This window comes from Mustela nigripes, chromosome 4, assembly GCF_022355385.1.
Source record: "Mustela nigripes isolate SB6536 chromosome 4, MUSNIG.SB6536, whole genome shotgun sequence".
NCBI classification, from domain to species: domain Eukaryota; kingdom Metazoa; phylum Chordata; class Mammalia; order Carnivora; family Mustelidae; genus Mustela; species Mustela nigripes.
The window spans coordinates 28,944,375-28,968,755 of NC_081560.1; the positions used below are offsets into that span (position 1 = coordinate 28,944,375).

At 42.6% G+C, this 24,381-nt stretch overlaps 1 protein-coding gene across 3 annotated transcripts in view; it reads left to right on the top strand.

The window, feature by feature from the left end:
- Positions 1–24,381, top strand: part of FAM3C (FAM3 metabolism regulating signaling molecule C) — a 184,115-nt gene that overhangs the window by 113,051 nt on the left and 46,683 nt on the right. The window contains exon 1 of one of the 3 annotated variants that reach the window (XM_059396506.1): positions 17,573–17,773. The exons of 1 other annotated variant lie outside the window; for it this stretch is intronic. The gene's annotated coding sequence lies outside the window, so the exon portion shown is untranslated. Of the gene's footprint in view, positions 1–17,572; positions 17,774–18,261; positions 18,283–24,381 lie in introns of those variants that run through there. One more of the 3 variants, XM_059396508.1, reaches the window with a different exon arrangement.

Here is a 24,381-nt window from a genome sequence, read left to right on the forward strand (position 1 = left end):
CTGAAATCTATTATTTTCTGAAATTGTGGAATCCCTCTTGATTTTGATTCATGATGGTTAGAAAGATACACAGACTCCACTTAATCCGTCACCTTTTTTTTAAACATTCTGTGGCCAGCCAAGAGCAGACTTGGAATCCAAAGGCTGATACAAATTCATACTTACTCTTTCTTTAGGAGACACTTCAGTCAAGGCCAAGTTCACATCATTTGAGTTGTCCAGAAGTATTTCTCTTTCCCTGAGCCACTCTTTCTCCTTCCTTACCATTAGATCTTCTCTGCGTATTGGCCTTGGTCTCTGGTCTTGAGTTTGCCAAGTTGATCAAAATCTCCCGCCCTGGAACCTTGCTGTCTCAACTTCCCTCTTACCCCAAATCCTCCCTAATCTTATTGTAAACTCTTTGAGGGCATGGACTTTACATATTCCTCTCCAAACCCCCAGTTCCTACAACTATGCTTGGCACACAGTTAGTATTCAATGAGCATGTGATCAGTGAATAAATTTTCCCAGCCATCATTGGAGTAATGAAAAGAACTTTCTCATGCTATATTGGTCACGCTTTGCTTGAAGAACATGGGGGATCTGAATGGGAAAGACAAAGAGGGTGAAGGAAACAGAAAATCCGTCCTGTTAGAATAATAAACCACTTTCAGGAGGGGAGTGCTCAATCAGCATTTGGGAAGATAGACTGGATCCCTACTGGGTTGGGTTTATGCAACAATGCCATCGATCCCACAAACCACCGAAGATAAAGGTACACAACTGAAATCTGAAACCAGAACTCAGTGGTGAGTGCATTAGCATGTGGGCAATTTGGGAAAAGAAAAAGGAAGTACTTTTATGCTAGGCAGAGAGCAAGACAGATGTGAGATGAACAGCCTTTTTTTTTTTTTAAATCTGTATTTTTTTTAAAGATTTTATTTTTTTGACAGACAGAGATCACAAGCAGGCAAAGAGGCAGGCAGAGAGGGGGGGGGGGGCAGAAGCAGGCTTCCTGCTGAGCAAGGAGCCTGAGGCGGGCTCAATCCCAGGACCCTGAGATCATGACCTGAGCAGAAGGCAGAGGCTTAACCCAATGAGCCACCCAGGCACCCCAAGATTAACGGGCTTTTAAAAGAAGACACCACCATCAGAGACCATGTGGTTGCCACAGAGATTAGGCCAAGAAAATGATTCTAGGCCAGTAGTGAAAAAGCCAGATCACAGAAAGGTGAGATCACATTAATATTCAACATAGCAGTTCTCCTAAATAGGGGCTCCTCCTCTCCCCAGGCTCTGAATTAGTTGGCATGTAGGAAAAGTATTTTGGTAGTGGCAGGGAGAAATCACTTAAAAGAGGTTAAAAAAATTAAAATGTAGTTCTAAGTAAGGAGAAAATCCAAAAACAGGGCAGCCTAAAATCATGTGATATGAGTTATCTTAACCAGATGGGACACAGAGATCTTAAGAAAGCAAGAGTCATATACAGTTGGAGACCAGCCCATGACCAGACCAGCGACAGATAAAAGTGTAAACTCAAAAAGAAAACGAAAAAAGCAAGGTTCCCTGCTTTGGGAACAACACAAAGATACCAGACAGAGGTTAGGTGTCTCAGTGCCTTGTTTGTTTGTAGGTCTGGGTGTCTGTCCTGAAAACTTTTTCCGGTGAAGTCCATGTGCAGCTTGATTTCCTTTACTTTTTTTTTTTAATATATATTTTTAAAGATTGTATTTATTTATTTGAGAGAGAGAGACAGTGAGAGAGAGCATGAGCGAGGAGAAGATCAGAGAGAGAAGCAGACTCCCGGTGGAACTGGGAGCCCGATGCGGCGCTCGATCCCGGCACTCCGGGATCATGACCTGAGCCGAAGGCAGTCCTCCAACCAACTGAGCCACCCAGGCATCCCGATTTCATTTACTTCAAAACAGCCATTTTGCTTTGTGATGTCCTTCCTATGTTTTTCGGTTACTTCTCTTTATTCCCATTTGTGTGTGTGTGTGTGTGTGAATTCACTTTGCTAGAAGTAACCAAGGTGAAAGGGATGTTTTCTTCTCCTACCTAGACCGATAAAAGTAAGGGGTCGAACTTGTCTCAAGATTGATTTACAGTAGTGCCCATCATGCCTGGAGTCCAGACGGGAAAGTGACGAGTGGGACTTATAGAGAAGAGAGCAGTTAATTGTGGTAAAATGAACCTCAGGACCTAGATCTTCAAGAGGGGATTCCAATAACGGTCTTTTCCTATTTACCCTCTTCCCTTTTTACCTATAGGACCTGCTAAAAGCACACGCAACCAAGTTCAAATGACCGTTTAAGGTTACTGAAACTTCGCAGTGGAAAGTGACAATGCGCAGATAGTACAGAAGTGTTAAGGGATGACTTTTAAAAGACTTCAAGTTTATCTAAGCAACTAAACATGTCAGGCGTGCTTAGTAATATTTTTTTCTAGTACAGAAGATCAAATGTAAATAACCAACCACTTAGCCTTTGCAATATGGCCTTTACCAAAGATCTCATAAAATGCTAACCTTATAAAATGAAATTCCGAACACAATTATTTTCTTTGCATTATATGTTATGGAGAAGTACTTGAATGGTGTTATAAAGAAACAGTCTTTTTTCTAGCCCACTAAATTCATTTCACCTTAAGGAAGCTATTTTAGTGTTTGGAAAGGAAATAATGGTACAGAGAAGGGAATCTGGCCAATGGGTGAATTGCTTAACAGCCTTTTTTTAGCCGATAGGGTGGTTCAGGTGATTGTAATCTGATGTGCATGGATGGGCTTCAGAATGCCCATATACCTTCTGAAGCATATCAATGAAGAAAAATGTTGTTTTGAACCATAACTACCTCGAAGGAAGTCGAAACTGCTAAAGGAGACCACAAGGTCTCAGAAAATGCTTGATGTTGCTTCAGAATAGGTGGCCCCTTTATTCAACTAGGTACCTGGATTTTTTCTTACAATGATTTTTTTTCCAGGAAGAGAATCAGATAATTATCTATCAGATAATTCTATCAGATAATTATCTGCACACATGGGCAAAGGAATCTAAAAGGAAAGAAACTAATAGAGAAGAAAACTTTTTTTTAAGTAAATTTATATTGCATATTTCTGGACTCCTTTGTATCTTTTGAAATCTTCATGTGTCTCTTTTTTACAAAGATATGTGAACATCTCCAGGAAATTAAGATTCATTGTGGCATTTCCTTTTTTTCTTCTTTCTAGATATGTGTACTTTGACCTCACTGCAAAGATCATTTTGGAGCTAAGATGACCCATTGCTTTCCTTGTGTTTCTCTTACAAATTTCAAAGATAAATTTTCAACCTTTTCTTTCTGAAACCCATCTCACAAATTTCCATTAGTTCTGGACTCAAAACACACCCATCTGAATAACATCTGCATCCGCCCCTTGAGTATCTGGACGTAGCCGGTATGTGAGCTCAGGAAGGGTTTAAACCTGTCCTAAGCCAATTTGCACATTACAACGTCTGGATTATTTGTGATAGATGAATGCCATTGCCAATACAGGTGGTTGAAAGTGAGCCAGTATCTACCAATTTTCTAACAGTTTATAATGAAGGTAAGCATTTATGAAGCAAATATTCATTAGCAGTGGGCACAAAGCAGAATAAAGCCATTCCTATAAACATTTTGGTAAACTCTTTAAAATCCCAGTACCCTGCAGAGGTTTGAACATAACTTGCAAAAGATGTTCACTGGGTTCTGACACAATCCTCTGGAGCCGGGGACCTTCCAGAGCCAGTACCTCCAGAGACGCCCTTTAGGGCACAAGCTGGCTACATTCTCAAACCTTGTTCATACCGTGGCGAGGGAATGTTCTGAATGTTATTTTAACATTTTTTCTAATACGTGTATCACAAAACCACTGATTTTACCAGTGAGCGAACTCGATTTTAAATTCTGTTGTACTAATTAGCAAAGCCCGTGGTGTTCATGGGAGGTAAAAAGGCACCCGTGGCATGTGTGGTATGGCTGCTTCTGGGGTGCAGTCTTTCTTCTTCTTCTTCTTTTTTTAAAGAGTTTATTTATTTATTTATTTATTTTTTAAAGTAATCTCTACACCCAGCACAGGGCTTGAACTCACAACCCTAAGATCAAGAGTCTTGTGCTTCACCCACTGACCTAGCCGGGAGTCCCGAGTGTTGCCTTTCTTTTCTTTTTTTTTTTTTTTTCTTTTTTTAAATGCCTGGAGAGGTAGACAGGTCACATATTGTGGGCTTTATTCTTTTTATTTTTATTTATTTATTTGACAGACAGAGATTCCAAGTAGAACAAGAGGCAGGCAGAGAGAGGGGGGAAGCAAGCTCCCTGCTGAGCAGAGAGCCCGATGTGGGGCTCGATTCCGGGACCCTGAGATCATGACCTGAGCGGGAGGCAGAGGCTTTACCCCACTGAGCCACCCACACAGCCCCTGGGTGTGGCCTTTCTTAAAGGTGAGCCGATAATGCCCAAGCTGAGAGAGTCTGGTTAGGGCCCTGATGGCTCTAGAGCTGAGCCCAAACTAAAACAAATGCATTACCACGTTATGAAGGCTGAAATGCTTCACGGAAACAAACTGATGTCCCCATAGCCCCTTGAGGTTTCTCCTCATCCTTGAGACATCTACACATGCCCTCAGCTGAGCTAAGTCAGCTTCTTCGCATGTCATGCAAAGAGCAGCTTTGGGGCGGTTGAGAAGGTGGAGGACCCAGCGCTAAGGTGGCATCTCCACAGCTTGAAAGCCAAGACTGAAGAGCAGGTTGGGGTCCGCTCCGCAGGCGGGGCCGTGAACATTAGTCCTGGCAGCTCAACCGACACACACGTTGACATTTTCATATCCTCCACACACACCTCATGACTGGTTGCCTCCCTCAGGGATTAGCTCCCTTTCTGATCAGCAATTCCTGGCAATAGAGATTTTCACCTTCTCTGTCAATGAAAATCATAATCTCGATATACCCAATCTCTGCAATGTTGGCATCACTCCATAACAGAGGCTGCCTATTCTCCCTAATTTATGGCATTTCTTGACTATCTACATAATTTGTGGGGCCCAGTGCATTCGGAACCCTTATTCTAAAAACAAAAACAAAATACTCTTTCCCTTTCAATCTGTCCCGCTTTGTGTGTGTGCGTGTGACTTAATGCAGCACTCCCTCAGGCACAGGGTCACTAGGGTCACATTACAACAGCAGCCAGGTTCCCTCTCCTGCCAGATGTCAGGTCACTTTCCAGGCTTTGTTTAGGGTCAGGGAAGTCCTCCCCCCAAATCTCCAGTGGGAGATAAGATGGCAGCCTCCACGCTGGGATGTGCTTCGCACCTGGACTGGGAAGGGTAAGAAACTCACTCCTACGGAATGCAGCTTGGGCCTGCCAACTCGGGCTGTGCCTCCAGGCCCGTCCATGAGACGCAGCGGGGCAAGCACGCCCATCTTTAGTCCTCCGAGGCCTGCACCAGACTACACTGGGGGAGAGGGCAGAGTGGCCACTAGGTTGGGGTGTGGAGGAGAAAGTTAGGAAGAGCTTAGGACACCAGACGGCGGTAGGGTAGACAACTCCTCCTGGGGAGATGGGGAGCCCGAGGGAGGGGTGTGGTGCAGGAAAGGGGTAGTGTTGCTGAATTTCTCTGCCTTTGGCGCCCAGGTTCTTGGTCATGCCGCTTAGAAGAATGAAGAGGTAGACCGGATGAAGAACGGTGGGCAGCAAAACAAAGTTTATTCAGCAAAAGTATAAAGCTCCCAGAGAGGGAGGGGGCCCTGAGTGGGTTGCTCCTGGGGTTTCTAAGTTTAGGGGTTTCTATGAGCTCTTTTGCAGCACTGTCTTCAGCGATCAGGATGTGCTGAGTTGTGCCAATCAGGGCTTTGGTCATGTATCTGTCTACCTATTAGGTTCATGTCCACGAGCTGACTTTTTGTTTGTTTTGGTTTTGGTTTTCTGATATCTGGGAGTTAGGTCTTAACGGTTCCCTGCCTATGATATTGACAAATGCCTCGTGGTTAGTTGCCTTATTTTAGGACATTTTGCAGAAGTCATTTCTGCAAAGGCTGCAGAGCAGAATGTTAGTGTGGTCCTCTCTGAGCTGCAGAACAGGACGTCAGTCCTATTTTATTTCAGCTGCCCTGACTCCATTTTTTTCTTGCTAAGGACCCTGGCCCTGACACTCTACCTATCAGACCAGCAACTCACATTAGGACTTGCAGGGGAACATCACCTCCCAGCCTCCAGAGCATGTTTCACTGTCCACCAGACTTCACTTACAAAACACAGGGACAAAGATAAAATTATTAAGAATTTTAAGACAGGAACCACAGAGCATTAAGGCCCAAGCAGGGTCCTTCTAAGTGTGGGGCCCCATGATGGTTAGTTTTATGTGTCAACATGACTAGGCTGCCAGGTGCCCAGATATTTGGTCAAACGTTGTTCTGGGTATTTCTGTGAAGGTATTTTTGGATGAAATTCGTATGTAAATCAGTAGACTGAGTACAGCAGATTGCCCTCTCCAGTGTATACGGGTTTCATCCAATTGGTCAAAGCCCGAATGAATGAAAAGGCTTCACAGAGGGCTCCTCTTGCCTGACTGCCTTCAAACTGGGACATCAGACTTTTTCTGCCTTCAGACTCTTCCTGGGTTTTGAACCTACTGGCGTTTGGACTGGAAGTACATTATGGGCTCCCCTGGGTCTCCAGCTTTGGGAGCTCACCCTGCAGATCTGGGGGCATGGCAGCCTCCTTAATGGCATGAGCTGATTCCTAGTATTATCCTACTGGTTCTGTTTCTCTGGAGAACCATGACTAAAATAAGCCCTATATGACTGGTTGCCCTGTTAGGAAGCCTGCCATGAGCCTTCCCCAAACCCTCCAGTTTCTTTCAATTCCCACTATCACCAGAACTTTATTCCTTTTCACCAGTTCTATGCCAGAACTTCTGAGCTGCTCTCTCCTTTGGAGAACTTCCCTGTCAAGAGTCCTGTAAAATACAATCAATTAATGCCACCCTCTGTTAAGAAACATTCTATTCTCGTTTACCTTCAGCTTCCTGAATTACATCAGGGCTGTAGTCTCCATGTAAATTTTCATGTCCTGTTCCTCAATATCAGCCACTTGTCCTAGTGGCTTCTATTTCCTGCACACTAGCATTTGAGCAAAGTGGTCATTTCCACCACATCATTTTGCCCACATCATTCCCCAAGTCCGAAAAGCAACACACAACCCTTTAATGCCCATCTCAAGCTCTTTTTCCTTCATAAGGCCCAAGACAAATCTACCTAAAGCCAGTTTACAATGGACCCACCTCCTGGAATCTCCTGTCCTTGACCCCTGCCCTCGTTTGTACTGAGGCTGTGAAAACAAAAGGAAACCTCTTTTAGCATAGAGTCAGGAAGGCGGCAGAGGGAGCTTTCTGGCCCTACCCTCCTTGACCATTGCAGACCTAATAGAAAGAGAGAGACCTTGAGTGTGGATACCACTTGACTGTGTCGACGGGAGAAAGAAGAGCTTTCCCTTATGCCCGTATGGGCTTAGCCAACAAGACACTGCCACCTCTCAGCCAATGAAGAGCCGCTGTACTCCCAACTCCTAGTTTACTCCAATTGACCTTTGCATTTGTTCTTTTGTTTTTTAAAGATCTTATTTATTTATTTGAGATAGAGAGCTTGCTTCCTGGAGCATGGGCACAGGGAGGGGCAAAGGGAGAGGGAGAAGCAGACTCCCTGCTGAGCCTCAAGGAGGGGAGCGTCATCGGAGGACCTGGGGATCATGACCCGAGCCCAAGGCAGATGCTTAACTAACTGAGCCACCCAGGCGCCCCTGGACTTTTTGTTTATAGCAGCCCTCCCAACTGCCCCCTTTCCTCTATAAAAGAGTGTTCCTCTCCTTTGTTCTATGGAGGCACCGATGCTATCGCCAAAGCTTGCTTGTCCAGGACTTCAGTCTCTGCGATTCCTGAATAAACTCATTTTTGATGGTTAAATAGCTAGCAGTTTTATTTTTAAGGTTAACAAGGCATTCCTTGTATCTACTGTCATTAAGCTTCAGCATGTGTTTTCTCCACAATGTGATTACGAGGTATCCACAGATGCCGTGGGGCATGGGTGGTCTTTCCTACAATGCTATTATGTTCCCATTAGGAACTCAGGGAATCTTTCTTGAAAGAATGAATGAATAGATTGATTATTGCTCATTGTGGTAGGTTGAATGGTACCCCAAAAAAAGATGTGTCCATGCCTGAACCTCTGGAACTTAGAAGGTGACCTAAAAGTCACTTAAGAAGGTGACCATTTTGGGAATGAATAATTAAGGATAACATAATTAACATAATTAAGGATCTTGAGATGCGATCATACTGTTTTATCCATTGGGACCCAAATCCAATGACAAGTGTCCATCTAAGACACAGAAGAGAAGACATAGAAAGATGAGGAAAGGACAGGTGAAGACAGAGGCACTGATTGAAGTGATACATCCACAAGCCAGGGAATGCCTAGATGTACCAGAAGCTGGAAAAGGAAAGGGAGAATTCTCCCCTAGAGCCTCCCAAAGCAGCATGACCTGTAAACACTTTGGTTTCAGAATTCTGGCTCTAGAACTGTGAAAGATTACATTTCTGTTGTTTCGGCAATCTGGGTTGTGGTAATGTGTAGGCCAGCCCTAGGAAACTAATATATCCATCATTTTCTTGGGCTACTTGTAGAAATTTGTCTCCCATCACATTTGTATATAATAGGTAGAAACATTTTTATCTTAGAAGCTAAAGAGACAGTTACCCCAGGCTCCTTGCATAAAATGTACTGTTTGAATTCTTTAAAATGGCAGGTGCAAAATTCCTCAAGCTCTTTCAAAAACCGACATTCAATTTGCATGATTCTTCACGAATGCTGTCTTACTCTAAAAGTCAAAAATGCCTCATGTATATTCTAAAACATTTATTTTGAGATCACTGTCAATTCACTTGTAGTAGTAAGAAATAACAGGGAGCCCATATACTTTTCACCCAGTTTCTTCAAATGGTAACATCTTACAAAACTACAGTGTCAGGTCACAAAGAGGATACTGACAGATACAATTCAACAATCTTATTTCAATTTCTCCAGGTTTAATTGTACTCACTTGCATGTATGTATCTAGCTTACATAATTTGATCATCTATGTTGGTTTCTGTATCACATATATGTATATGCATATGTATATGTATATGTATATGTACATGTATCCTAGGAGGATATATATGATGCATCCTCATAGCCAAAAGAACTAGGGATGCCTGGATGGCTTACTCAACTTAAGCGTCTGCCTTCAGCTCAGTACATGATCCTAGAGTCCTGGGATCGAGTCCCACATCGGGTTCCTCGCCTCAGTGGGAGGTGGGTTTATCCCTCCTCTCCCTGCTCATGCTCTCTCTTGCTGTCTCTGTCTCTCTCTCTCAAATAAATAAAATCTCAAAAAGAAAAAATAGAGAACTATTCTACTGCCACAGTGATGGTTCGTGTTGCCTTTTAAGAACCCTATCTGGGGTACCTGGGTGGCTCAGTGGGTTAAAGCCTCTGCCTTCGGCTGGGGTCATGATCCTAGGGTCGTGGGATCGAGCCCCAAGTCAGGCTCTCTGCTCAGAGGGGAGCCTGCTTCCCTTCCTATCTCTGCCTGCCTCTCTGCCTACCTCTCTGCCTACTTGTGATCTCTGTCAAATAAATTAATAAAATATTTAAAAAAAAAAAAAAAGAACCATATCTACCTCCTTTTGTGTCCATCCCAGCCTTGTCCTTGAGGGTAACAACTTTAGTGAATCTCAAGGGGATTACGCTGTGTGGAAAAAACCAATCCCCAAAGGTTACGTACCACACAATTTCATTTCTGTAACATTCTTGAAATGACAAAATTACAGAGATGGGTAGCATATTATGGTTGCCAGAGGCTGGGCATTCTCTTCAAAGTGAAAGTAATGTAAATACTGTCAGAGGACTCAGAGTCACGTCCTATAGAGTGAGTTAAGTTTTTCTTTCAGTAAACATTTGGGGAAATCTTTTTTTGCGCCTGGCGCTATTCTGATGCTGGGAATCCCTAGTCTCTGCCTCAGGGAATGCACTAAGATCCAAGTGAGATGCCTGTAAATGCAATTACATGTTAAGGTGGGCAAAATGACCCACCGTGTGTGAGAGGCTCCGAGAGAGATGGGATATAATTGAACAACAAACAAACCAAAAACAAAGGAGGGGGTGAGATGGGACTGTTGAGGAGATACAATGGTGATCACATCAGAACCATATTCATGTTCTGCCTCCATTAAGGAACTGTGAAAAACTGTCAGAGGATTTGGAGTCAAGGATTTGGGAGAGTAAGCAGCTTAGGTTAAGAAAAGGGTACAGACCGTTCATGATAAACCATCTGGCCTCTGGATTTCTGGAAGAGGGGAAATAGACTAGGGGAGGAGTCTGAGCCCCTAGAAGGTATACCATTGGCAGGAAGAGAAGACTCATCTCCTGGACGGGGTGGTGGCAAGGAGCGGGGAGGCATGAGGATTCGACTCCTGTAACAGCACCGGCTACGTATCATGACCAACACAGAAAATAACCCAACAAGCAGATATCTCACCCGTTTGGCAGGCAAAGCCAGGAGAAAGTAGGTGAGAGCACTGCAGAATTCTCTGGTTCCGTGTGTGGCAAATGAGTTTCATCTCCTTTTCTAAAAATTATACTAAACTTTGGCCACTACCAAAGAAAAAAACCCAAAACTCTGTGAGGGAATTGTTCATGTTCCGACTGACAGGGAGGAAACTGGCTTGGAAAGACTAGAAAACTTGCCTGAGGTCACTTAGCAGCTAGTAACAGATAAAGCCAGGATCTAAATTCATCTCTCTGACTCCAAATCCTATCGCACTTTTCCAACCCAAGACTTAAACAATGATGGCATTGGGAGAGCTGTCCTGGTCAGATAGAAGAGAAAGGGAATTTGGGGAGATGACATGATCTTGGAATCTATAGAAACTGAAGGTTAAATTTCCAACTTTTTTTTTTTTTTAAGTGAAGTGAGCAATTTCCCTGGCTTTTGCTTCATGAATAGAGATGGAAAATTTGACTATTGGATAGAACTCTACAAAATACCAGATGCTCTATTTGAACAGAACTTCTCTGGGTAAATAAATTACACTTAAAAGTATGTACCAAACCTCAGTGAGGCCACAGCCATTCGACAAGAAACATTTCAAAATAAAAGCACAAAAGATGAACAGCTTAGGGTCACATAACTAACCTTTCAAATTGAATCAGGGCACAAACTCGGAATAGCTCAGATGTGGTATCTTTTCAAAGCGTTGGGGTGGGAGTCAAGAAACTGCAATAGAAATTGGGCTAAAATTGAAAACATGGTCAAGGAAACAAATTTGGATGGGTAGGCTAATTCCAGTTCCCTGTTCGGGCTGCAGATATATCAAGGAAAGGAATTTTGCCCATACAACCTTGGGGAAATCATTTAGCCGGTAAGACTTGACAGTCTAGGGCACTGTCCGGGATACTGATGTTTCTATCTCGTTCTTTGGAATTTTTCCAAAGATGGCAATAGTGCATGGGATAGGTTTTGTTTTGTTTTGCTTGTTATGATACTATTGTATTTCTTAGACCTGCTGCAACCGTTGAGCCTCTTGGAGTGTTGCTGAATTATCTTTAGTGACCATGAAATCCACTAGAGAACAAACCTTAATGCAGTAGTAATAATTGGATGATATTTTGTTACTCATATTCCAATGGCTTTGCTTTTCAAAGCAAACAATGCGTTTGGGTTTGATGTAACTAGAGATCTTAAAGTTTAATAAAAACACCAGTCACAGTGAATCCTTTTGTGCTTAGACTGAAGGGTTCCCATAATCAGTTCTTAATCAAGAGTTGAGGTTACAGACTGAAGCTATTATATTTTAGGGAAACACAAACTTTACTCCACATTTGCTCAGTTGCTTCTTCTTAGAAGGTTTTCTGGTGGACTTTTTTTTTTTTTGAATGGGATGTAGAAAGAAGTGTTTTTGAATGATTTAATGTGAGGCTTATTCATTCATTTACTTAGAATTCTGTGAATGTCAGCGGTGTAGTCATATTTTCCCATTTGCTTTGTGGCAGTTAAAAAAAAAAAAAGAAAATACTTACTCCCAAGGTCTGATAAATACATATTTTTAAGTAGCTTATGGACTGTGTGTATATTATGTATATGCAGGGATGTGTGTGTTTGTGTGTGTGTGTGTGTAGGCTGATCCATGGTTTCTTCATCTTTGCTTGGCATTACAAACAGGTAACACAGCCATATGAGACTTCAAAAAGTAGTTTTTAGATTCTGGTGCTGAGTCAGAAATTTTTCTAGGAGGTAATATTTTACAAGACAGAACAATAAACTATTCTTCTGAAGAAACCACTAGTATAATCTTAATAATTGTTTGTAGTACACACTTGTATGTAATTTCAGGAAAAGGGAAGTTACTTTGTAGTCATGGTTCCAATACATACTTTAGATGTGGGTTACCATATTCAGTGTATCATTTAGTATGATTTATCACCAAGACAAAAGTGCCAAATTTTGCCACACGAAAAGGTCTATTAAAAGATCTAATCCAAACCAGAATCTCCCAGGGAGTAGAATCAAAAAGATTTTTTTTTAAAAGATTTTATTTATTTGACACAGAAAGAGAGAGAGATCACAAGTAGGCAGGAGGCAGGCAGAAGGAAAGGAGGAAGCAGGCTCACCGCTGAGAAGAGAGCCCAATGCAGGGCTCAATTCCAGGACCTCGAGATCATGACCTGAGCTGAAGGTAGAGCCTTAAGCCACTGAGCCACCCAGGTGCCCCAAAAAGATATTTTAAAAAAATCCAAATTTTTATAATACTTAGAATTTTCTTGTATGTTGGTAGAAAAGTAGTAATAGATGGAAAACTAGAGTATTTCTTTATGCAGATACATATGTAATAATATGATTTCATTGCATATTACATAGGTTTTATAATTTAAAAACCTTCTTATTTTGTATAGACCATGTTGCTTACGTTTCAAATATAATGTCATGAAATCTGTGAGTGTTCTAACTTTTAAACTATAATATTTTGCTCATATGAGGTATCTAAAGTCAGAAAGTAGGGTGGTAGATGTCATGGACTGGAGGGACCATGGACTTGGGCCAGTGTACTCTTCCGTTTTTAAGATGAAAAGAGTTCTGGAGGTGGATGGTAGTGTTAGTCACGCAACAACATGAATGCACTTAATACCACTGGAAGGTGTATTTAAAATAATTAAAATGGTAAAAAAATGAGTGTTAAAATGGTAAAAGTATCAAATGTGCTGTGAAATCTGTGGATGTTCCAGCTTTTTAAAGCTTTACTCTTTTGCCCTTACAGATTTCTAGAAAATTGAAAAAATAGTATTAACAAATATAGTTATGTTTTAGCTGAACCAAAAAAGAGCATGTTAAAATGGGTCAATGTGACCCCTACGCTGAGAACCCCTAACTGGTTCCAAAGCTGATTTGGAGCTCCTAGCACTGAGGGAATAAGGAAGACTTTTTTTCCTCCAAAGACCTGGTCCTTCCATAACCCTTAGACTTCTCTTTCACCCTTTCACTTTCTCTTTCACTCTTGCACACAATATCCTTGTGCAATCTACTATGTAGATACAAAAATGATTATATGATAGTCTCAAGGATACTCAGAGGAAAGCCTTTACTGCATAACTGAGTCTGAGCTCAGGTATCACCGAGTCATCACCAGGTCTTTCTTTGGCGATCCATTATACTCTGCATAACAACTTCGGCAAAGTAAAAGAATGTTGGGGCCCCAACATAAAAGACAGTAAGAGTGGGGATAGCCCTGGGTACGTGGACTGGGGATGCAGCCTATTCTTAGAAACACAGGGTGAGAGGAAAAAGGAAGGCAATTTATGGTGAGGCCTTCAGCCAAGGTCCAGCCAGCTTACTGGGCCAACACAGGCTGTGAAAAAGAGAATTCGGGAAATTTGGAGTCTACATAGATACTTAGGACTCAGCTTGGTTCAGCTGATGACAGATTTGGCTTGGCAGGAAAAGAGGCTGGTGGGATGAGAGGAGTAAGGTTAGTGTCCTGAGACTTATACCAAAAGACTGGATGACATTTGAGAGTTCCAGACACCCATTACCGAGAACATTCTGAACAACAGTTTTTAAATTGCACCTGGGGGTGGTATTTTACCCAGTGAAAGTATCAGATTTGACACTTTTACTTTTGTTTTTATTATTCTAACTGTGCTTCCCCCCCCACCCCCGCCGCTATTTTCAAAAAGTGAGGCAAGTTTCTGGCCATATCTTTATAGGATTGACCTTATGGTCCAATATAAACATGCTTTAATATTTTAAAGTAAACCTACTCCAGAGCTGGTTAGCTTTTTTTTTTTTTTAAACAAACTTTTCTTTCCATGTTTCAGCTATCTATTTCTGTGCAAAAAAACTACCATAACATTTAGCAACTTACAAAGACAGCAAACAGTTATTTCTCAGGATTCTGTGGGGCTGGCTGGTCTTTTTTTTTTTTTTTTTAAATGCTGGAAAGTGAAGTGGGAAGCCTTTCCGGCTTCCCTTATTATTATTATTATTATTATTTTAAAGATTTTATTTATCTATTTGACAGAGAGAGATCACAAGTAGACAGAGAGGCAGGCAGAGAGAGAGAGAGGGAAGCAGGCTCCCTGCTGAGCAGAGAGCCCGATGCGGGCCTTGATCCCAGGACCCTGAGATCATGACCCAAGCCGAAGGCAGCGGCTTAACCCACTGGGGGCTGGCTGGTCTTAACTAGGAGGTTCTCAAGTCACTCATGTGGTACATTCCGCTAGGAGCTTAGCTGGGGCTGGAACATGTAAGGTCACTGCACTCACACACCTTGGACCTCAGGTAGGGTGTCTGGGATGTTTTGAGCCCAACTAGGTCTCGGTTCCATTCTGTGTAGTTTCTCCTCCTCCGGCAGCCAGAGTTTCTTTATATGTTGATTGGCTCCCAAGGCAGTGAAAATGGAAGTTTCAAGGCTCAGAAGTCACCCAGCATCACTTCCAAGGGATTCTGTGGATCAAAAAAAGTCACAGGGCCAGCCTAGGTTCAAGAGCAGGGAATACAGACCCTACCCCTTGATGGTAAGTGACACGAATTCGCACGGACCAGAGGAATTGTTGGTAACCATACTTGCAGGCAATCTACTAGTGCAGATATAGGAAACTGATGCAAAATGGAATATTCTGCTGGAGAATGGGTCCAATTAAAATTCTGAGGTTTTTCATCAAGGTTTATCTTTAACAATATTATGTAATCCTTATATGGCAAATAGTGTAGTATGTTAGAGTTTTATATAAATCTCTGCAATCATCAAAGAGAAAAAAATGAACCTCTCTTTTCGAGTACACAAAAGGCAGGATGGGCTTTGAGGCTGAGCATGTGGGTTTGAATCTTGGCTCTTCCAGGTATTAGCAATAGGATCTCAGGCAATTTTCCCTTTCCCTCTCACATTTTCTCCTCTGTATTATATAGATTGTTGTGAGGATTAAATGAGTTAATATAGCTAAATGACTTCACAAGGAGCCTGGAACGCAGTAAATATAGAATCAATATTTGCTGTAAAAATATAAATTATTAATGCTTATTATCATGTAACATTGCAATATCTGTTTGGATTAAACCTCCCGGAGCTGCAAAGTTCTCTATTGTCTCATTAAACTTAATCATTAATCTTGATGAATTTCTCTGCCTCCCACACTCCCTATCAAGTAAAAAGGTAGGTGAAACAACTGGTTGCCTAACAGGTATTCTAAAGGAAGCACTTATCAACTTTCAAACATTGCAGTCCTACGAAGAAATAGAATTTACACTGTAACGCAGGACACTGTAATCCAGACACTTACCCACACTTAATACTGTACAAATATTTCATGACATAATATTTAACCCTCCCACGTCGTACAAACTCTGAAGCTTTTGCCCTATTTAAGTGATTTGAAAACAGCAAAATGTTGGTCGTGCCCCACTATTATTAATTTCGTTACCTATTGATGGGTTTTAACCTATATTTTATGGCCATTGACACAGAGCATATTAAATACATTCTCAGATCACGAGTCGTTTTAAGTGTGGTGCTATAAGACAATGGCATATGTCATTTCTATACAGGCCAATTCAGCTATGGGTCAGAAAGCCATTTCATAAACGTGGCCTGACCACCCTATTTGAGAGGCTTCATAAATTCTTCCAGTGGGATAGGGGGAACTAGGGGAAATACATGCACAGTAAATGTTGTGATTTTTAGGTACCCTAAGAAACAAAGTGTCTCGGGGCACCTGCGTGGCTCAGTTGGTTAAGCATCTGAGCTTGATTTCAGCTAAGGTCGTAATCTCAGGCTCCTGGAACGGAACCCCCTTCTGGCTTTCCTACTCAGCTGGGAGTCTGTTGAGGATTCTCTCTCCCTCTTCTTCTGCCCCTCTGTCTATGCTCTCTCTCTCTCAAATATATAAAATTTTTAAAAAGAAAAGAGACAAAGTGCCTCATTTGTTTGGAGGTAGATAGACCTAGGCTGGAATTCCAATTTCACAACTTACTACATTGTATTTTTGAGCAAGTTATTTTAAACTCAGTTTCGGAGTCTTGATTTTTTGATTTGTTCAAAGTAATAAGCAAATAATATCTATTTCGACTGAGTTGTGAGCATTAAATGAGAACACATACCCAAAGGCTGGCAAACATCCAGCAAAGTACTTGGCACAAAGAAGGCTCTCAGAATGCCTTTCTTGCCTCCCTCCCCTATGATGGAATACCAACTGCAGAAATCACAGCTATAATTTAGGTTCTGTGTTTTTTATTTTTGGAGAAAAGCTGAGGCTTGGTAGAACACTTAACTATGGTAAACTATTATTCTTTAATGCAATTTAATTTCTACAACCGTGTATTGTCCTGACATTCTACTTAGTAACATTTAATAGTTACTAATTGTTCTGGGATGTGGATATGAGCTAAGAAACAATTTTGTGTTGTGGGATCAGCTCTCATAAAGTGGGATTTGAATTGACTTCCCAGTTATCAACACAACTGTAGGGAAAAAAATGTGTGTAGAGGAGAAGAGCATTTCTAACTGCTGTGTTGCTAAGTAATTTAAACAAAAATGACGCGCAAATACACGCACTGCTTTTTTTTTTCCCTGAGCCAAATGTTATCAGCGATCTAGTGCTCCAGGCCAGAAGCATTTTATAACAGGTTAGCTGTTGTAAAACTTTGACTCCTTTGAGGACTCAAAGGGTAATTGCCCGAGATTCTAGGTTGCTTAACACCATGGAGTCACTGAATCTGTACAATGGGACCGGTTATTTTAAATCTCTGCCTTTAAGGTCAGGATTATGAAAGTATACGAACTAGGGGAAGGGGGGCGTGACGCCTCTTCCCCACTCCCGGGCGTTAGCCGCCGCCAACCGCCGCCGCGGCTGCACCCACGTGGCAAGTGCGGACAGCGCAGCGCCGGGCGGGGGCTGGCGGGCCGACCCCTCCCGTCGCTCTCCGGCCCTTCCCGCCTCCCGCCGGGCGCCCGCTCGGTCCTCCACCGCCAGGGGGCGGGCGCGGCTTCCCGGCGGCGGGGGCCCATTGGTCGCGGCGGGGAAGCGGGGAGGAGGCCCAGCGGCGAGCTGGCTTCCTCCAGGCCACTCGCGGGGGTGAGGGGAAGCCGGAGGATCCCGGGAGAAAGCGGAGGAGGGCGCGGGAGGCGGCGGCGGCGGGTCCCGTCGGCCTCCGGCAGGACTGACCGCTCAGAGGCCGGAAGGCAGGCGCGAGGCCGGTGAGACGGACGGGGAGGCGGAAGGAGCCGCGGCGGAGGGCGGGGAGGGATGGTGGGCGTCTGGGGGGGGGGGAGTCGGGGACCCACCGTCACCTTCATCCTCCGCTCGCGCGGCCGCCGCCGGCTGGGGGCGGGCCCCGGAGCGCGCGCCCGGGTCGTCGTGGCGCATCCCGCGGCGGGGGCGGGGTGGGGGGAGCGGGCGCAGGTAGGACCGGGGCCCCCGGAGTGCGGTTGGCCGGGGTTCGGGCCGCCGCCCCGCCGGTGCATCCCCAGCTCGCAGTCTCCCTGCCCGGGTCCGCGGAGGGCGGGGCGGCGCCTGCACCTGGCGCTCCGCTGGGCGCCCCGGCCGGGCTGCGCCTGGGTTCGCGCCCTGCGGGGGGCCCCGGCTCGCTGTCGGAAACCCGGGCCCAGGGCTCTACGGAGGCGGCGGCGAACTGGGTGTTGCAGTGGTCCTCTGTGGAGGGCCGTCTTGGCTCGCTTGTAAAGTTTCAGCGTCTCCTAAACTGGAGGTACTTCTCATTTTTAAAATTCATCCAGCTCATGGATATTCGCTGTCATTGATGTATGTACTGTTCCTTCTTTCTTTTTCTTCCCCATTTCTTCTTCTTCTTCTTTTTTTTTTTTTTTTTTTTTTTTTTTTTGCTACTGTCCTCAAAATTCTCTACTCTGTACCACGGTTAGGGACCCTAGATCTAAATAATATAAATGACACATTGATGATTTGAGGTTGAGCTGTGTTTCTTCTTAAGTCAAATATATGGATACAAGATACGATACTAGGTAGTATATTGCTTACTGGGCACTGTGCTATATGCTTTCATATGCACATTTATTCTCACCAGCCAGAGTTCTTTTCTCTTTCTTATTTTTACACATGAAAATGTGAACTCTAGAGGTAAAGTAAAGGTTGATGGTGACAGAAGATGCCAGACCCCTTGGACCCTTGACTGCCTTGCAGGTTTAGGGGTATACTGTTTTTACCAAGTTTTTTAAAACGTTGCTAATATTTGTACAGTGCATCATGTAGTACAAAGAGATCTCCGTTTCACTTAGAAAATAAAGTTAATAGCTTATGCTCTTGGCATCAGTTCAGGTCATATCATTAATTGTATCTCTTTCAAAAGGCCCCCAGTCTCTTGAGTTCTCTAGCTGTTTACCGAACTTACCACCACCCCGCCCCCCTTTATACAGGTGTTAGAAGCTTTCTTTCACAAATTCTATGTAGTGTGTTCTCAGCTCGCTAAAGATTATCATTTCTTGATAGTGAGAAATGTAGAGTCCAATGCAGTGATTCTCAACCTGGGATCTATTAAAGCTGAACACAAATAAGGCTTTTTAAAAAGGCCATAGGCCACATTCCTCCAAAATCCCCATGGTTAGGAGGGCACTTGTGTTTCAAAAGGGAATCAAAATAAGACTGAGGCCACTGGGTTAAAGTGGCTTTCAAGATATTTTGTTATTTTGTTACAATTACAAAATTTGGATTGCTACCTTAAGTGTTGATAATTTTTAATAGTTGATGCAGATACATTAACAAGGAAAGGTAATTTGAGAGAGGGGCAAGAGATTGTTGAATGGCAAAAAGTTTTGGATTATCAGAGTCTTTTTTTTTTTTTTTTGACCATCTATTTTAAATCTTAAATGGTGAGTGTTAGTGTTCAAAAATTCATTTAAAAATATTGAAGTACCTCCTATGTGCCAGTTATTATAGGTATCATAGATACTATGAATAAGATAGACTGGGCCTTCATAAAGCTATTTTCTGTGAGACAGTGAGTCTTTCTCTCTTTTTTTTTTTCTTCATTTTTATACCCATTTCTTAAAGCTGAAAGGTGCAAGACCCAGGAATCAACAAATTTTGGCCCTAGGTCTCATAAAGATCCAGCTAGTTCAGAACTTAGTTCAGTAGCAAACATTTGTTTTGTACTTAGTCCGGAAAGATTCCTGTCCTTCTATCACACATCCGGATTTTAAGCAATAGTTCTGCATTTAGCTGCTTCATAAATGGCATTGACCAAATTATTTAATTCCACAGAGCCTTATTTTCTTAATTTGGGGAGATAGAGCAAGATTCCCAAGATATTTAAACTTTAAGAGGTTTCGTGACTTCTATTCTGCTTCTAAAATACAGTCAGCTGACTTTCTCTCAGAAGAGGAAATTAAATATTCCAGTTCTTCTAAGTTTCCACTGCATACCCACTGGTATTCTTTCATTCTCTTTTTCATTGGCCTCCTCCGTTTGATTGAAGCTATTCTAAGATGACTTATATTTCCCTGATTTCTAATCCAATTAATTTTTTCATCTACCCTTTATGATTTTTCTAGTCTTACTCTGGTCAGGTTTTTTTGTTTTTGTTTTTTCCTGATTTCCTTCTTTAGGAAATTCATTTAACATAAAATTTATCATGTTAAGGTGTATAATTCAGTGGCATTTAGTACATTCACAGTGGTGGGCTGGCATCACCTGTGTTTAGCTCTAAAACACTTTCATCATTGTGGAAGGAGACCTCATATCCATTAAACAATTACTCGCCATTCCCCCTTCCCTTGAGCCCCCGGTAACCACTAGTCTGCTTTCTGTCCCTGTGGATTTACCTGTCCTGGATATTTCATATAAATGGAGGCCTAAAGGTGTGCTTTCTTAGGTCTAGGTTCTTTGACTTAGCATGATATCCATAGGACAGCAAGGAAGAGTACTTCATTCACATTACGATTAAATGATATTCCACATATAGATGCAGTCCACATTTTGTTCATCCATTCATCCATTGATGGCCCCTGGTGAGTTTTTGTGTGCTGCAGAAAAAAAGTTAGGCGGACATCTGTAGCAGGGAGTCAGTTCCTGAATTGATTTTCATCATCAGTTTTACACAACTTAAAGCACAGTATGGTATCAGGCACATTATCGATACCATTCAGTATCTACAACTAAGTGATCATTCAGTGTGTTTTGAAGGATCAGCAAAGATGGACTTCTTTGTTTCAGGAACTTTTATGCCAGAACCTTCTTACTACCTCTTCTTTGCAAATGGCTGCTGTCATTCAGCTTTTGTGGTAGAAATGTGCACCATCCAGGACAGACAGAAAGGCCCTGCTCCTCCATTTCTTCACGTGGAAGGTTTGACCGACAGCACTATGTCTGCTCTGGGTCAGTTAAATTCGCAGACTATTCCCACATCGGGCTCTCGCTTGGCAGGGAGCCTGCTTCCCCCCTCTCTCTGCCTGCCTCTCTGCCTACTTGTGATCTGTCAAATAAATAAATAAAATCTTAAAAAAAAAAAAAAGACCATCAGTGCAGCCGCTCTGTGGGGGAATTCTTAAACATTCATTCAGAATAGGAACTTGTGACTTCTCATCCGATACAATGTAAAATAGTTTTAGGAGATGAAGATAGTTATACTGTGTGGAAATCCGTGCCTTTCTCTAATCTTTTTTGTGGTTGCAGTTTGTGACCTGGACACTTCTTTACCCTACATATATGGAACTTCTTACAGTTAAAATGTATTTCGTTTTTATTTCTGCCATTGTTTTCAATGATGCCTGTTTCCGTCTGTCCATCTTTCTTTTCCAGGACGGTAAGGTGTAGGATTAAGTGGTTTACATTACAGCTGTTTAATCCACAGTTGTAGAACTCTGAGGGAGCTGGCAGAACTAAATGTCATTTTGTTTTCTGTTTTTGGCATGTTGGTGCTCTCAGTTACAGAAATCTGATCACTGTTTAATTTTTTCCATTGGATTATAGCTTTTTAAGGAAATTCTGCTTTGGTAGGTGAGGAGAAAGTGCAAGAAAACATTTGGGTAATTTTGAATCCAATACTGTTGTAACCATTGCAAACGAGAGTTCTCTTTGCTCTCTTCCTCAGTACATTATCTCCAGGTTTATTCACTGCCCGCCTTTCCCTCCTCACCCCAACAGGAGACCTGGCCCAGAGTCAGGCTGATTTCCATTCATTGTTAAGGAAAGAATGAAATTCTTGTTTTATGAGTTTTACCTTTGGGCTTTTGTGGCCTAGATCTGCCTCACCCCCTGCTCCCATCTCCAGACTTCTCTGTGTGTTTGGGTTGCTGTACTATAGATCTGAAGTTCTCAGATCCAAGTGAGAGGGAGAACCACCTGGGGAGCTCATTAACATGCAGGAGTTTTAATCCTCCTAGGGATTCTGGGCTCAGGAATTTGCATTTTAAAAAGCCCACCAATAATGGTGGCGTCCATGCTGTGAGTTACATTGTAGTTAGGGCTTCAAAGAAGCAGATATGCTGTTTCATTGAGCCTAAGATATTTGTAAGGTACACCATTATTTTATATACTACTGTGGGGGAAAATGTGGTTGTAAACCTCATCCCAGTTTAAGACATGTTATAATGAGGGAAGTAGTGTGTACCTCGGAATCAATAAAATCATCTCAGGTGCCCCAGGAACCACAGGCCCCTGTTAAAGTAAAATGATAGGTATGAGTCATAGAAGCCATGAGATACAAGAATTACAGTGTAGCATTTCTTCAGATCTTTTACCATATAAAGTATTTGTTTACAATACAATTTAATGTAAGGTGTCCTTACCTGGCATTTATCTGTAATGAAGATTATACTGATGACTTGTTTTAAAAGGCAGGCTAGCTGGTTGGAAGGGTGTAATGCACTCCAGTATGGCCCCGTATCATTTCCCCCCTATCCATTTCCAGTCCATTTATATGTTGGTAGTTCAGTTCAGACAGAAGTCTTATTTCTGGTTTTTTGGTACATCAGTGATTTCCATTTTGTAATTATAAATCACTGAGATATTAACGTAATGTCACGTTGACGTCATGGGTGGCTTGATTGTTTGATTTCTTTCTTATTAGCCTTTTTCTGTTAGAGGCCCTGCCCCTCATTAATGCGGGCAGCTGGTAATATCCGTGTAGACCAGCCATCCACTGTCCTGTCCTCAGTGGTTACAGGGTATCATGGTAATAATCAGAGTAAACAGCACTTTTTCTCTGAGAAAACCTGGACCCTGGCTGCCAGCTCAAGAAGTGCCTTCGTGGCGTTTGAGGTACTGAGTGACAGCGCCTGTGGGTTCGAACAACTCTTTCTCCGCTAATGAGAATTCAGCGAAGAACAGCCCCACGCCATGCTTCCTTCAATGGTATCATCTTCGAAAAGGAAATATTTTTGTCAGGAAAAAGTCGGTTAGCCCTGTTAGATTTGGGAGGGGAAGCAGAACACGTGTCCATTCAGTTTTTAATCACCCGAAGTATTCACAGAAAACCTGCTCTAAAAGCTTGTCGAACAACTGAAATATTTCTGAAATCTGATACCTCAGAGTTCTGAAGAGGTAAGAACTTTAGGTGTCTAGCTAATTCACCTTGGTTGATGGAGTTGTACTAGGGAGTTCTTAAAGTTGGGATGAATCATGTTGAAATATGTCTGCTCTTGGGAATTAGCGTGGGTGGTCTGCCAAGTATGGTTGCTTCTCCCTCTGTCTTTGGGGTGAAGTTAGTCTAGGAGAGGCACCTGCCTGATTTTACTTCACAGGGACCTTTCACTTTTTTTTTTTTTTTAAAGATTTTATTTATTTGACAGAGAGAGAGAGAGAGATCACAAATAGACAGAGAGGCAGGCAGGGAGAGAGAGTAGGGAGCAGACTCCCTGCTGAGCAGAGAGCCCAATGCAGGACTCGATCCCAGGACCTTGAGATCATGACCTGAGCAGAGGCTTAACCCACTGAGCCGGCCAGGTACCCCACCCTTTCGTTTTAGTAAGTGGAGAGACAGGTTGATATTTATACTTTGTCATATTCCATTCTTAGAAGAAAGGCATCTTATCTAGCTGCTGTAGATCACGTAGAAGTTTTCAGAGGGTTGCTCTCTCTACTCCCTGCCAGGAGAACCAAATAAAAACAAGGTACAGTTGCTTACGGTGGACTGTGGAGGAAAGCAGAATTCACCCAGAACAATCCCAGTACGCTTCATATTAGGCTCTGGTTAGCATTCTAAAGGGGAGTTAGAACTGGCTCATTTGTGCTTTTTCATAGTACACTTTTAATTGTTTGTTTCTTAGCCTTAATTAGATACTAATCCTCTTTTAGTGTAATTTGAATATGCTGCATTACAAAATAAGAAAGCCAGTTGATGGTAGTTGAAATAACGTAAGAAATCTAGGCATAGATTATATCCCTCTCTTCGCAAAGTTTTCAGTAGGAAATGAAAATTCCATTCCAGAAGACTTTTTTTATTGGTTCTATTGAGCCATTATTTCAGTTTCTGGTCTGTTGCTGTACAGTCTCACGTTTTTGAAAGCCCCTTTGCAGAAGGAGTAGTTGTATTCATGTTTTTCCTCTGAATCCTCTGATCGTCTGAAAATGTGGTTGTTCTTGACATTATAGAATCCATGCACATCTCCTCTTCCCATTTCCAAAGAAAAAGGTATGTTGATTTTTTGCTCCTTTTTCTTCCAGTTGAAGGAAGGTTAGTTTGGTGCTTTAAAAACCTGGGATACTTTTCTATGTGTTGGGTAGTCACTTAAAACTTTTTTCCTTGAGAGGCACCTGGCTAGCCAAGTCGGTTAAGTGTCCAACTCTTGATTGCTGCTCAGGTCATGATCTCAGGGTTGTGAGATCGAGCCCCGTG